The sequence below is a fragment of the Lissotriton vulgaris genome, unplaced genomic scaffold (assembly GCF_964263255.1).
Source record: "Lissotriton vulgaris unplaced genomic scaffold, aLisVul1.2 SCAFFOLD_1455, whole genome shotgun sequence".
Lineage (NCBI taxonomy): Eukaryota > Metazoa > Chordata > Amphibia > Caudata > Salamandridae > Lissotriton > Lissotriton vulgaris.
The window spans coordinates 77849-91391 of NW_028246840.1; positions in this window are offsets into that span (position 1 = coordinate 77849).

Consider the following 13543-nt stretch of genomic DNA (forward strand, 5'->3'; position numbering starts at 1 on the left):
GAATAACTCGTCAGGCCAGCATAGGGGCAGGACACCTGCAATAAAAGGGCACACCACGGTTTACTCCATCCTCAACCTGTGGACATAAAACATCAGGCGGAGCTTGTGATGCTTGCACTCTTCCAGGAGCATCACTACATTAGCAACCAGCAACACCACATTAGGTCAGGGAGATGACCGTCTCATCAGGTAAGTGGCACCTTGCGTTCCATAAAACCATAAGCATAAACCATCAGGGGGTATACAACAGCCAACCCTCCGCATGCAGATAAACATTAGGCATACACATTACGCTGTGACATTAGGCATTTAACCATAAGCATTTCAACACTGGCGCATTATTCCTGAGCAATACCCTGGGCTTCCCACACATTGCGCACCTCACCAGTGCGTACATTAGGCTCACTTAGGCATTTAAATACCCTCCGCAGGGGCCCACAACCTTACTTGCATAACAGCCTGGAATAGCGTAGGATCCCCTAACAGGCGTGAAACATCAACATACATTGGCATCAGTAACGGTAGTAACTAGTCACAACCAATCAAACATTTCCTGTTACCTGGTCACTGTGCAGTAATAAACATTTCACTAGGGCAACCCTAAATACCTCTTCAGGCAACTAACACTTCCCTAGAGGGGCAGTCGGCCTTAGCAGCATAACGCATGGGGATGCCCACAATTAACCTGAGATATGGCCCTAACTCAGGGGGCATCAATAATCCCTTGGGGGACCCTATGGGCTAGATCTCGGGTCCCCTACAACAGGCACAGTCTGCTGAGGCCCTAGGCTCCGCTCAGGCCCAACATTGAAGGTGCCCACTGCCAGACGGGGCACCTGGAAAGCTAGTCTTGTCCTGGGGGCGGGCACCGACCCTGTGCCCCGACACACCCCCTAACTCCACTATAAGCAGCCCCACTCACCGGCTGCTTCTAGGCTGCTGGTCCGGGCTCCAACTACACTGCTGGCCCCTTTGTCACGGGGGGCGATCAGGAGGCTCCACGCGGTCTTCTCCTGGAGCTTCTGCACCACAATCGGGGCTCCCTTTTCCTCACGGGAGCCCCGCAGCCACTCGACACTTCCGTCCGCTTCTCCCCGCGAGGGCAGGGCTCCTCTTCCACTGGGAGCCCTGCAGGCGATGTGCCGATCTCGTGGGGGGGTTTCCCTAACCCGAACTTCAAAGCGGAGGGGGCAGGCACCGGCAATGTGCCTCGAGGCCCCCTCCCTCCCTCTGGGCTCTTCACTCGGGGCTCCCTCTTGCTGCCATCTCTGCAGGCGGCGGAGGGACAAAGGCGGGACACAAGCGGGGCTCTCCTGCTGTCTCCGAGGGCCCCGCCGAGAACAGCTCGCGCTCCCAGCCTCCTCCAGGTCCCGACCGGCGGGGTGGGCTCCCGTTCCGGTCACTCTCACCGGGGCTCCCTCTAGGCTACGGGGGCCCCGCAACGGAGCTCCTCACAATCCAGGGGCTCCCTCCTCATCACGGGAGCCCCGTGGCACCTCCGGCCGTCTTCTTTCCCGCTTCCTCTGCGGCGGGCTTGCACAGACCGGCGGGGTGGCCTCCCGGACAGATCGCTCTTTACGGGGACCCGGGACTTCGGTCCTCCGCTCCTTCTCTGGCTGCCGGGCCGGCAGCCAATCGCTGCGCGGCCTTCCGGGGGCCCGGCCGCTCAGCCAATCCGTGTGCGGCGTGGCTGGGGGGGTGGCCAATGACGCCGCCAGGCGCCCCCGTCACATGACACGGGACCGGACGGCTTCAGGGCCTAGCGCGGCCCTCTCTCCACTTCGGCGGCCCCCTCCTGGCATCGGGGGCTGCCGCAACGATGCACACCCCAGCAGGGGGTCTCCTCAAGGCGGCGGTAATTTTCGGCGCTGCCACACAGCGCGAGGCCAGGACAAGGGGTAGGCTCCCTTTCTTGTTAAGTAGTCCTCTCACAGAAAGCGCGCCAAAACACGGCAGATAAGCGCTTTCAAAGGGTACTAGTTCCTCGGGGGCACAAGACAGCTCCTCATACAGCTCCTCACACAGTTGGCAAAGGGGCCACAGCTTCCTTGGGGGCACCAACCTCTTCAAAACAGCGCTTCCCCAGCACAGCGTCTGCCAGGCACACCTCACGGAGGGGGGCGAACAGTTCCGCAGCCAGCCCCAGGGGCACACTCCTCACCTCCTGGGGGGGGGGTTCAAACCCACAGCATTACTTCTCTTCTGGGCGCCTCTTTCCCTCAGCGCTGGCGTAGTTCAAGGTCCCACAGCGTCAGGGACCTAGGGGGCTCTCCTTTGTTAGGGGCCCTGGGGACAGCAGAGGGGGGGGGGGGGTGCAGGGGTGCAGGGCCCAGCTCACAGGCCCATGTGGCGGTGACTCCTTGCAGCAGGTCCCCTCACGTCCCTGTCCCAGCTCTGTCTCTCCCTCTGGTGGCACTTCCCCCTACTTATACCCTCCTCCCTCACAGTGCCAGAACCTTCTGGAATGTTGGGGAAAACTGGTTCACACTGGCTCAAGGGGAGGGGTTGAGCACCCTGGGTGCCAGGCTTCCCTCCAAAGGCTAGGGGTGGCTGGGTAATAATAACTAGACCGCTGACCTGACGCAGTCAGGTGGCACTACCCAGGGCCATGGCATCCATTTTAAAAACACAGTACATTTCAGTCAGGTGCATTTTTAACATGGGGGAATATTTTCTGCACACCATTTAATAACATTTAATTTTACAACAGGGCAACTCTTACCACACATGGTCCATACATATTTAATACCATGGGGGAGACATTCAAATTAGGGGGACAAAAAGCGAAAAAATTTGGGGGAAAGGCCAAGTCCAACATTGCAACTCTTGTTAGTTGGTGGTAATATCAGTGAAATGAACAGGGATATTAGCAAGAACACCCCTGTAATCCATGTGTTTTAGAAAAATCATGACACAATTTCTATAAATAAACTATAAAACTTTCCGCTGTGCCCCTGATGACTGCTGCGAGATGGTGTGGCACTCTGCAGACCCATGAAGAGCATGGAACTCACCCTGTTCGTGATGGGGCCTGAGCTCTCTTCCAGAGCCATTTGTTTGAGTGGCGGGGTGGTCCTCACTCCCCTCCTGCAGAGAGACAGGGCAAGGGACCAGGCCATAATTGACTGCCCCTAAAGAAGGGACAGTTACATTGGTGAAGCACCTCAGGGGCTAAAAAGGGAGAAAAGGGAGCAGGTTGGTGTCCCGCTGCACTGATCAAGTGGAATCAGCCTGAGGAGGGAGGGGCTGAGAGGAATCAGCCTGAGGAGGGAGGGGCTGAGAGGAATCAGCCTGAGGAGGGAGGGGCTGAGAGGAATCAGCCTGAGGAGGGAGGGGCTGAGAGGAATCAGCCTGAGGAGGGATGAACATGTAAAACGGTGGCGCTTGGGGTAATTGCGCTTGACTGATCCGAGCTTACTAAGGGAGGCCTTGAGGACACCCGCTGCTCTGCCTCCCCCACCTACAGCGGCCCAGTGTACTGGTTCCTTTTGTTAGTCCTCATTCAATGGATCGCCAGCATATGCATAATCTGCTGACTTTAACAAAATAATATTTCTAGCTCAAATGGATCAAAAGGTTCTAAAAATGACGTATAATTACAATTTATAGATTTTTTTTAAAGTTTGAGTTTTATTGAAGAAAAAAGGAAAAGAGGGGGGGAGGGGAGGAAAAAACAGAGCAGTGGGTAAAGCATTGAAATGCATCAGAGTAAAGTACATCAACTGATTAAGGTAAAGAATACAGGCAATATTTCGAGAAGGCATATGAATTAAGCATCAATGAGCATGAAATACATGAAAACGGAAGTCAAAACAAGAAATAGAATATATAATGCAAAATACAAGCATAAGCATAGATGGAAGTGTAATTATACTTATAATTAACAATTAAAAGGCAGAAGGGGAGGATTCATGGTGGTTTGCGTACTTCAACTACGTCTGGAGTTAGGAATGGTCGTGATCGGGCAGAGGAAGATAGGTAGGTAACTAAAGGTAACCAAAGGAGATCACGTTTGATTGCCAAGGAAATAGGGGAAACGTAATTAGTGTCCAAACTATGATGGAAACAGACTGCGCTCCACCAAGCATTATAGGAAACTTTTGTGGCCTCTTTCCAGTTAGAAGTAATAGTGTGGAATGCGACTGCTATGAGGAGATCAAGGAGTTGGTAGTGGTGAGGAGATTGGGGTAGATGGGGGGAGAGGGAGCCCAAAAAGACATCAGCGGGAGAAAAAGGGATGAGAAAATGAAAAATCTTTTGTAATTGGATCCAGACTGAGCTCCAAAACCTGGATATAGGAGGGCAATCAAACAACATATGTTTCAGGTCTGCTGAGGGGCAAGGGCAGGACCAGCAAGTAGAAGGAGTATCAGAGGAAAAACGTGACAGAGTAAGTGGGGTAAAGGGGATCCTGTTATAAATAAAGTATAAGGTTTGGGTATTCTGAGCGGCTCTAGAGGATTTATGTAGCTTAGACCAGATCTTGTCCCAGAGAGGAATGGACAGATCAAGGGCAAGGTCGGATTCCCAAGCAATCTCAGTCTTTGACTTCGTCCTGGTAGGCATGAACCGGAAAGAATTATACAAAGATGAGGCAGAAGGCTGTGAGTCCAGTAATGTGGATGTGGACGCGTATTCCGTACAGATATTAGTGGAGGGAGGCAACGTTTGGAGGTAAGCTGTGAGAGCAGGAAGCAATGAGTCATATTGGGTACGAGCGCTGGAGGGCAACGAGAAAGAGGATTGAAAATCTGAAAAGGAAAGAGGTAGATCCTGAGAGAGGAGCTGAGAAATCCAATACAGGCATCGGGAATGCCAAGACCTCCAATAAAGAGTATGATTGCGAATTTTTAAAAGAGAATTGTACCAGATAGACTGTTCATGGAAGGAAAGGAGGGAGGGGTACAACGAGGATAAGAAGGGATGTAGAAGAGTGTGGCAGTGAGAAATAATAGGAGTACGAAGACGGATTGGCAAGGACGTGATGGACAAGAGTTCCCGGAAGTTGAAGGGAGAGATTAAGGAGGATTCCATGGTAAGCCAAATGGGAGAGTGAAAAGGAAAATCCGAGGAGAGCCAGCGGATAGATTGTTTTAGGGTAAAAGCTCTATGGTAGACTCTAAAGTTGGGAAAACGAACACCAGCCTGATTTTTATCCTTACGAAGAGTAGCAATCGCAATCCGAGAACGTTTGCCATTCCAAAGGAACTTGAGAAGCAATGAGTCAATTGTTTTGAAAAAAGAAGCTGAAATGTGTAATGGAAGCATGGAAATAGTATACAGAAGAAGGGGAGAGAGCATCATTTTAATAGAATTTAGGCGGCCCCACCAGGATAGAAAGAGAGGGTGCCAGCGAGTAATTGCCGTTTCCATTTTTTTAGAGATATAAGTAAAATTCAGTTTGAGGGTGTCAGATAAGCGGGGAGCGAACCAGGCACCTAGGTATTTGATTTTAGAAGGCTGCCAAGAGAAACCAGTATGAGCAAATAGGTGTTTCTGACAAAGAGAATTTAACGGGAGAATTTCACATTTATCGACATTTAGGTGATAGCCAGAAACATTAGAGAAAGAAGAGACTTGTTGTAAAAAGGGAGGTAGCGAAGAGAGAGGATCGGAGCAATAGAAGAGAATATCATCGGCATATACCGAAAGCTTAACCTGACGTGGACCAAAACCAAAGCCGGAAATGTTATCGTCTTGACGAATTTTCGTAAGGAAAGGTTCTAAGGCTAAGACAAATAGGAGTTGGGACAAGGGGCAACCCTGGCGAACACCTCGGTGCAAAGAGAAATAATCAGAGGTCATTCCATTAAGAAAGATAGAAGCTTGGGGATTAGAGTACAATATTGAAACAATAGAAATAAAACTAGAAGGCAGTCCCATCCAACGGAGAGCTTGGAACATGAAATCCCAACCAATCCTGTCGAAGGCTTTCTCAGCATCTAAAGAGATAGCTGCGAAGGGGTCTTCGAATTGGGAGGCTCGACTAATTATGTTAAGGAAGACCCGAGAATTGTCAGAGGAGAGTCGCCCTTAACAAAACCCGACTGCTCGGGACCGATTAAATCAGGTAGAAGAGGGTTCAACCGTAAAGCGAGAATCTTAGCTAAAATCTTATAGTCCGTGTTGACTAGAGAGATCGGGCAGAAATTCTTACAAAGAGTATGATCTTTATCCTCTTTAGGAATTAAACAGATTAGGGCCTGTTGAAAAGAACCACTTGAAGACCCTGCTGAAAGAAAAGATTGAAACAAAAGAAGAAGTTTAGGAAGGAGAAGAGAAGAGAAATGGGTATAAAATTCAATGGTGAAACCATCGGGGCCGGGAGCTTTACCATGTCTTAATTTGGACACAGCGCGTGATAATTCATCCAGGTAGATGTCAGCATCAAGGGAGGTCAAATCAACATGAGATGTAGGAGGGGAGGGAAGAGATTGGAAGTAAGAGAGGAGATCCGCTGTGGAGGGAACCTTCTCAGGGGTGTAAAGATTGTCATAGAACTATTGAAATTCAGCAAGAATTTCTGCATCCTTAAACCGCTTTTCGCCATTAGAGGTCTTAATAGATTCGATCTTGGTACGTTCTTTTCTAATCTTCAAGTAATTAGCGTGTAACTTCCCCATTTTATTCTTGCCTCCATAATAGCGAGAGTTACATTTTAAAAGAAGGTTGGAAGCCGCTTCAGTTGTGAATTTATTAAAGGAGATTTTGGCGTCAATGAGCTGCTTAAGGGAAGAATCTGAGTTGGAAGAGTGATAAGCAAGCTCCAGACGTTTGATATCGGCAAGGATTTGGGCGGACTTGGTCTCTCTTAGTTTCTTCCGTCTTGCCACAAAAGCTATAATGAAACCTCTAGAGGCCGCCTTAAATGAGTCCCAAACCATAACGAAAGGGGAGTCAGGGGTATGGTTAAGAAGGAAAAATTCAGAGGCAAAGGTGGAGAACTCGGAGCAAAAGGCGGGATCTTGGAGTAAAGCATTATAGAATCTCCATCTGCCTGAGTGAGGGGAAAAAGGGAGGAGATCCAGGTCCACAAAGACAGGGGCATGATCAGAGATCAAAATGGAGCCTATTTCAGAATGAATGGCATGTCGAGAAAGGGATCTACTAAGGAAAACATGGTCAATGCGGGATTGAGATTGGTGTGGAGGGCAGAAGAAACTATATTCCCTCAGGTCAGGATTACATAACCTCCATATATCAACCATGGCATTGTTTTGGGTAGCTTTGACAAATTGAGAATACATCTTGGATGGAACAAATTTGACCTTGGAATGGCGATCTAGGAAGGGGTCCATAATTTGGTTGCAATCCCCACCGAGAAGAATGTAATTCCCAGGGAGAGAGGCCAGTTTATCATAAATCGAGGGCCAGAAAGACTTGTCAATTCCCGTGGGTGCATAAACATTAAAGAGAGTCAGCGGAATGTTATCAATAAGCATATCAACAATAACCCAACGGCCGTTAATGTCACATTCATGGGAAATGGAAGAAGCATTCAACTTCTTGTGCAACAAAATTAAAACACCATTTTTCTATGCAACAGTGGGGGAACAGAAAACATGTCCCACCCAACAACGTTTAAGCTTACCCGCCTCTGCCTCCGAGAGATGAGACTCCTGAAGGAGGGCGACATCAGTATTAAGTCTAGCCAGGTGCGATAGCACCCTTTGCCTTTTAATGGGATTATTCAATCCCTTAATGTTCCATGAAGTAACTTGGAACGGAACGGGAAGAGCAAACACAATTTATAGATTTGAGCTGCCACTGCCAGCATATACACGACCCCCACTGCATATTGCACTTATTATTGCTCCCACTGCATATTGTGACTTGGGGATGTTAAGCTAGTGCTAATGAGGTGAAACCAATGAGCAAACAAAAAACTAAATTAAACAGATACTATCACAAACTATGCTGCATCACACAGCATAATTTACCTTTTCTTCCAGCATAATTTAGTCAGCCCGCCACATACTCTGGCCCTCTATGGTCACAAAGGTCCAGTGGCTCAGATTCCAGGCAGGTTTGCGACTGTTTCATGCCATTTAGTGGTTGACACAATGAACACTGCTGCGGACACTTGTATTTTGCATTGTGTCAAACTGCTAGTGCCCCTAAGTTGTCTCATATCTGATGTGGGACATTGGGCCTAGTTTTGTAGTACAGAGCACTTAGAATGCTGGTGCCTGTTAATTCTGACTTTACTTAAAAATGTACAACTTCAAGCACCAGAATCAAAGGGACATGAGCCAGTATCAAGCTATGAACATTTTGCACATGACTTGCACAACAGGAAAGTTCTATACGCTAGTCTGTTTTTTGAATATTTTTAAAAAGTATGCCCTGAAAATGTCTAGCTGGAAAAATGTCCACATAATTTCTTAATTTACGTGATCGAATCCTACAGTCTGTAGAAATAACTCAGACTTCTGTGCATAGCCCTTAACCCTAAAATGAAACACTTGCTGATAACATTGTGCTGGTGTCTTGTACTACTTTATCTACAAACATAAAATACAGTCTATGTATCTAGTGGGTTTCAAAAATGAAATGAGCACAGCTTTCTGGCTGCCAAACATCCTCAGGGAGAATTTATTGATCCCCGGTTGGAGCACATGATGTAAATAGGTCAGTGAGTGACTGCTATTGTCAGAGAGATCCTTTTGTTACTTTCAGTTTCTAAGTAAAAATCCTAACATACAACAGCAAGCTATTAACTGTCATCTAAGAGCTGGATGCAAACTGCAAGGACAAAATTGGAGTGTTATGTTTTTTCCCCACAGTCTTTGTTTGATTACCCTACTGTTTCAAAAATAAATTGTTATCTTTTCATTTTCAGCACCTGACAACCTGAAACATTACTGCATTTTGGTGTCATTTCTCAGCAAACAAGAGGACCCCAACCTCCTTTGCTGCTCTTTCACCCCGGCTACCACCCAGCAAACACCAGTGTTAAAGGTAAGCAAACTGATGCTATATTTTTTTACATGGGAGTTAGGGCTATGTATGTGGTCACTCTCCAGGCCCTCAAGCAGTGTCTCTTTCAGTGCCTCCAGAAACCACTATGGCACAGAGAGGCAGGAGGCAGTACAGCTGTATTTTTAGCAGTCATTTGAGATGCATTATGATAGTGCACAAGATCTATGTATTTATACTGAAATTTGATATCATTGCACTGCACCTTATACGTTGTACTTTGATTATTGACAGGTTTCTTTAATATATATATTGGTAAGGCCAGCAACACACCATCATGAATACAGTAAAAGAGCTGATTGCAACTTGGTCATTCCAGGCACGGCCACTTGAGAAAAACTACAGATAAAGCAATTAGGACCTCATCAGCCTGAAATAAACCTACAGCAGACTACACAGGACAGAGGAAAAATGCCAAAACGTACATTCTCAAATGCCTGGTACACAAAAGCTGATTGGCTTACAGGGTGCCCTATACAAAATTCCCTGTTCTGCTTCCCCTGCTTGCTGTTTGGTGGTGACTTTCCTTGGACACGTCAAGGAATGGTTGACTTGAAGTCTATATCTGAAAAAATAAAGAAGCATGCATCACAAGAAATCATCTGGAAAACCTGACAAGACTGGGAATGTTGGGGGAAGACGCACCAATTGAGCAGCAGATAAATGATGCATATCGCAAATCCATTCAAAAACACAATGAAGCTGTTGATAAGAACAGACAAAATCTATCCAAGATCATTGATTGCATTCATTTCTATGGTGCTTTCGAACTGGCATTGCGAGGCCATGACCAATCAGAAACTTCCTCAAAACCTGGGATCTTCTGAGGCCTAGTGGATTTAATGTCAACCATAGACAAGGATTTGGAAACACATTTGAATTGAATTGAAAGGAGATTTATAGTGCGCAAGACAATAACCCGCAGGTATCAAGGCGCCTAGCAAAAAAAGATCAGAGAATGATCAGGAAAAAGACATGAAACCCTACACATATGCTTGCTGAAAGAGAAGGGTTTTTAAGGCAGTGCGGAAGTTCTGTAAGGACGGGAGAGATCTCAGATCCAGAGGAAGTTCGTTCCACCACTTAGGAGCAAGAGTGGAGAAGGCTCTGCCACCCCATTTGGCTCTTCGTACACGGGGGGCTGCCAGAAGCAGTTTCCCAGAGGAGCGCAAGTTCCTTCGGGGGACATAGTGGGAGATGATAGATCCTATTCCAGTGTCGCTCTTTTTGGCGATGGCTCTGTAGGTCATACATAGGACTTTAAACCGGATACGGTATTCTACCGGCAGCCAGTGCAGCGTTTTCCTGGCTGCAGTGGCCGAGGAGCGTCTGGGAATATCCAGGACAAATCTGGCTATGGCGTTTTGGACTACCTGTAAGCGCTGCAGCTGTCCTTTGTTAAGTCCAGCATACAGCGCATTACAGTAGTCCAGACGCGAGCCGATGAGAGCAACAGCTATTTGTTTTCTTGCCTGGAGGGAAAGATATTTCCTGATCCTTCGTAGGGTGTGAATCAGGCCCCAACAGGTGGAAACGGTTCTGCTCACCTGGCTACCTAAGTCAAGGGCAGGGTCTATTAGCACCCCGAGATTTTTAGCAGAGGATGTGGGGGAAGGGCATGTTCCAAGTGAGTCGGGCCACCAATTGGCTGACCAGATGTTTTCTTTCCCCCCAAACACCATCACCTCCGTCTTCTCCCCATTCAGTTTCAGAGAGTTCTGGATCATCCATTGACCAACCGCCTCCATACAGGATCTAAACTTGGAGGCGATTAGTTCATCTGAATGGGGAAGAGAGACGAGGATTTGAGTGTCGTCTGCGTACGAGAATACCTCCATCCCGAACGATCTTATTAATTTGGCTAGTGGGGTAACATAGATATTAAAAAGGGTCGGGCTGAGTGCTGACCCTTGAGGAACCCCACATAGCACAGGTCGGGATGGAGATAGGAACTCCCCAAGCTTGACTCTTTGTTCCCTCCCCGTGAGGAAGGAGGTCAAAAGATCCAGAGCTGCGTTCATCACCCCCACCTCCCTCAGCCGCGATGTAAGTACTGAGGGGGAGAGGGTGTCGTAGCACCTGCTACAGTCAAAAAGGGCACCTCTAATACAATACAAAATGAACTCCTTGACTGTATGCTCGAAATTATAAAAAGCCATATTGTGCAAGAGTTGCGAAACACAGACTTTGCGGCTATTCAGGCTGATGACACCACTGATGTGGCCACTAAAACACAGTCTGTGTTAGTGTTTCTGTACCTTGACAGTGACAGAAACGTTGTGAAGAGGTTCTATGGTTTCACACATTTAAGAGACTCTAGTGCAGCAACCGTCACTGAAGCTACACTGTGTCAACTGGACTTAATTTTCCCAGACCTGCCTCAAAAAACAAAAACTTATCGCACAAAGCTATGATGGTGCATCCATAATGAGTGGAAGCCTTGGCGGAGTACAGAAACTAATTTGAGATGTGTACCCTAATGCTCATTTTGTGCACTGTTACGCCCACCAACTCAATCTTATTATGCAACAGTCGGTATCAAAGATCAGATAGACACGAGTTTTCTTTCAGGATATCGGAGCCATAGCAGCATTCTTCACACGTTCCCCCAAAAGAACAGAAGCCCTTCATGAGATTGTGGACAAAAGCGTACCAAGGGGATCCTCAACTCGTTGGAACTTTCACATTCGTACAGTCAACTTAATCTTTGAACATAGGGAGGACCTTGAGAAATGTTTTGTCGCCATAGGATCCAGACAGACTTTGATCACACAAGTCAGAATGAAGCCCATGGCTTTATTAGAACACTACAAGACAAAGAGTTTCAGTTCTTACTGTTTTTATTTCATGACATAATGCGTCATGTTGATGCGTTATACGATCAGTTACAACGAAAAGACAAGCCGCTACATCTACATTTGTACAAAAGATAAAGAAAGTGAGAGATGGGGTTGACGATTTAGAGAGCAAACTGCCGGAGCATTCTATTTTTGCAAGCCGCAGGCAAAACATCACCTCTCTGGTTCAAATTGGAAAGGAGATATGTGACATTGTAATTGTGCAGGCACAAGAACGTTTTTCATTCACGAAACATTTGGTGAGTGCCACTTTATTGCAAAGTAAAGAGTTTGCACAATATGATGAATCCTTCCCTGAGGTTGCTCTGAATCAGGCTGTGGAAGCATATCCTATGCTCAAAAAAGAGCAGCTGAGGACTAAGTTAAGTGTACTCTACGGAATGCCTGTGTACCGGAAGGCCACAAGCGCCTTGACTTTGCTGAGTTTAATTCATAAACTCCATATGTAAAACTCACTAACAGACAATGACTTTACTAAAAATTGTGATTACGACGCCTATGACCACGGTAGAAATGAACGATGTTTTTCAGCCTTAAAGCGAATAAAGACATTCCTCAGGAACACCATGCTTGAGGAAAGACTTAATGCTTTGGCGATGCTCTCTGTAGAGAGCAAGCTGGTTTAAAAAATACCGGACTTCAACCTGAAAGTAATTGATAAGTTTGCTACACTGAAAGACAGACATGCGGATTTCATTTACAAAAAGTGAATGCTGCTACTTGTTTGATGATTAAAAAAAATACTGATTGAGGTACTCAGAAATGCATTGTTATCTCTGTTTTTAAAAGTTTTGTAGTGTTTGTTCTATTTGGAGACTACACAGATTTTACTGATCAAATGGCATAATAAGTCTCCCTCCGACCGGAGTGGAATGGGCTGGAGGGAAGTCACTACTTACTAGCGGGGGAGGTGCGAGTGTTGTTGTTACCTCAACCTCTCCTTTTGTTGTTACTTTCCCAGTATCCACCTCTAAAATATCCCCTACTGGGAGATGTTTGTGTGGTGTTTTTGTATGAAGAGGAAGTAGTGTCTGTACCAATGTTCTTGGATTATCCTCTGTAGAAAGAGCGGCGAAAGGAACCACGTGTGGATGAAGACTGTTATGTTCCCATGGATTTAGCAGGCTCCGTGTCCTTTTTTATTTTGTCCAGAGTGGTGTCTACAGGCGGTCCAATAAGTTGTTGCTGACTGAACAGCTGGTTGAGGATAGTTGTTTGTACCTCCGGTTTGTAGCCAGAAATGTGCAACCAAGCATGTTGTCTGAGTAACATACTAGTGTTAATTGCCCTAGAGGCAGTGTCTGCTGCATCAAGGGCACACTTGATTGATGCATTGGTAATTAATTTACCCTCTTGGATGAGATCATTGGCGTTGTTCTTGAATTGATCTGGTAAATGTTGCAATAGGGTTTCTAGTTGGTCATAGTGATCCCTATCATACCTAGCAAGTAATGCTTGTGTGTTGGCTATCCGCCAGGGATTAGCTGCTTGAGCAGCAACTCGTTTGCCGGAAGCATCTAATAATTTATACTTCTTGTCCAGAGGTCTGAGAATTGACCCATTTTCTAGCGTTAGGTACCACCAGGGAATCTTAAGGGAGTTGACTTTTGATGTAGGCGGGATCATTGAGAGGAGATTTATATTTTTTGACAATTCTCAGATTAAGAATTCTAGCCCTAACAGGGACTTTAAATATGTCAGGGGCA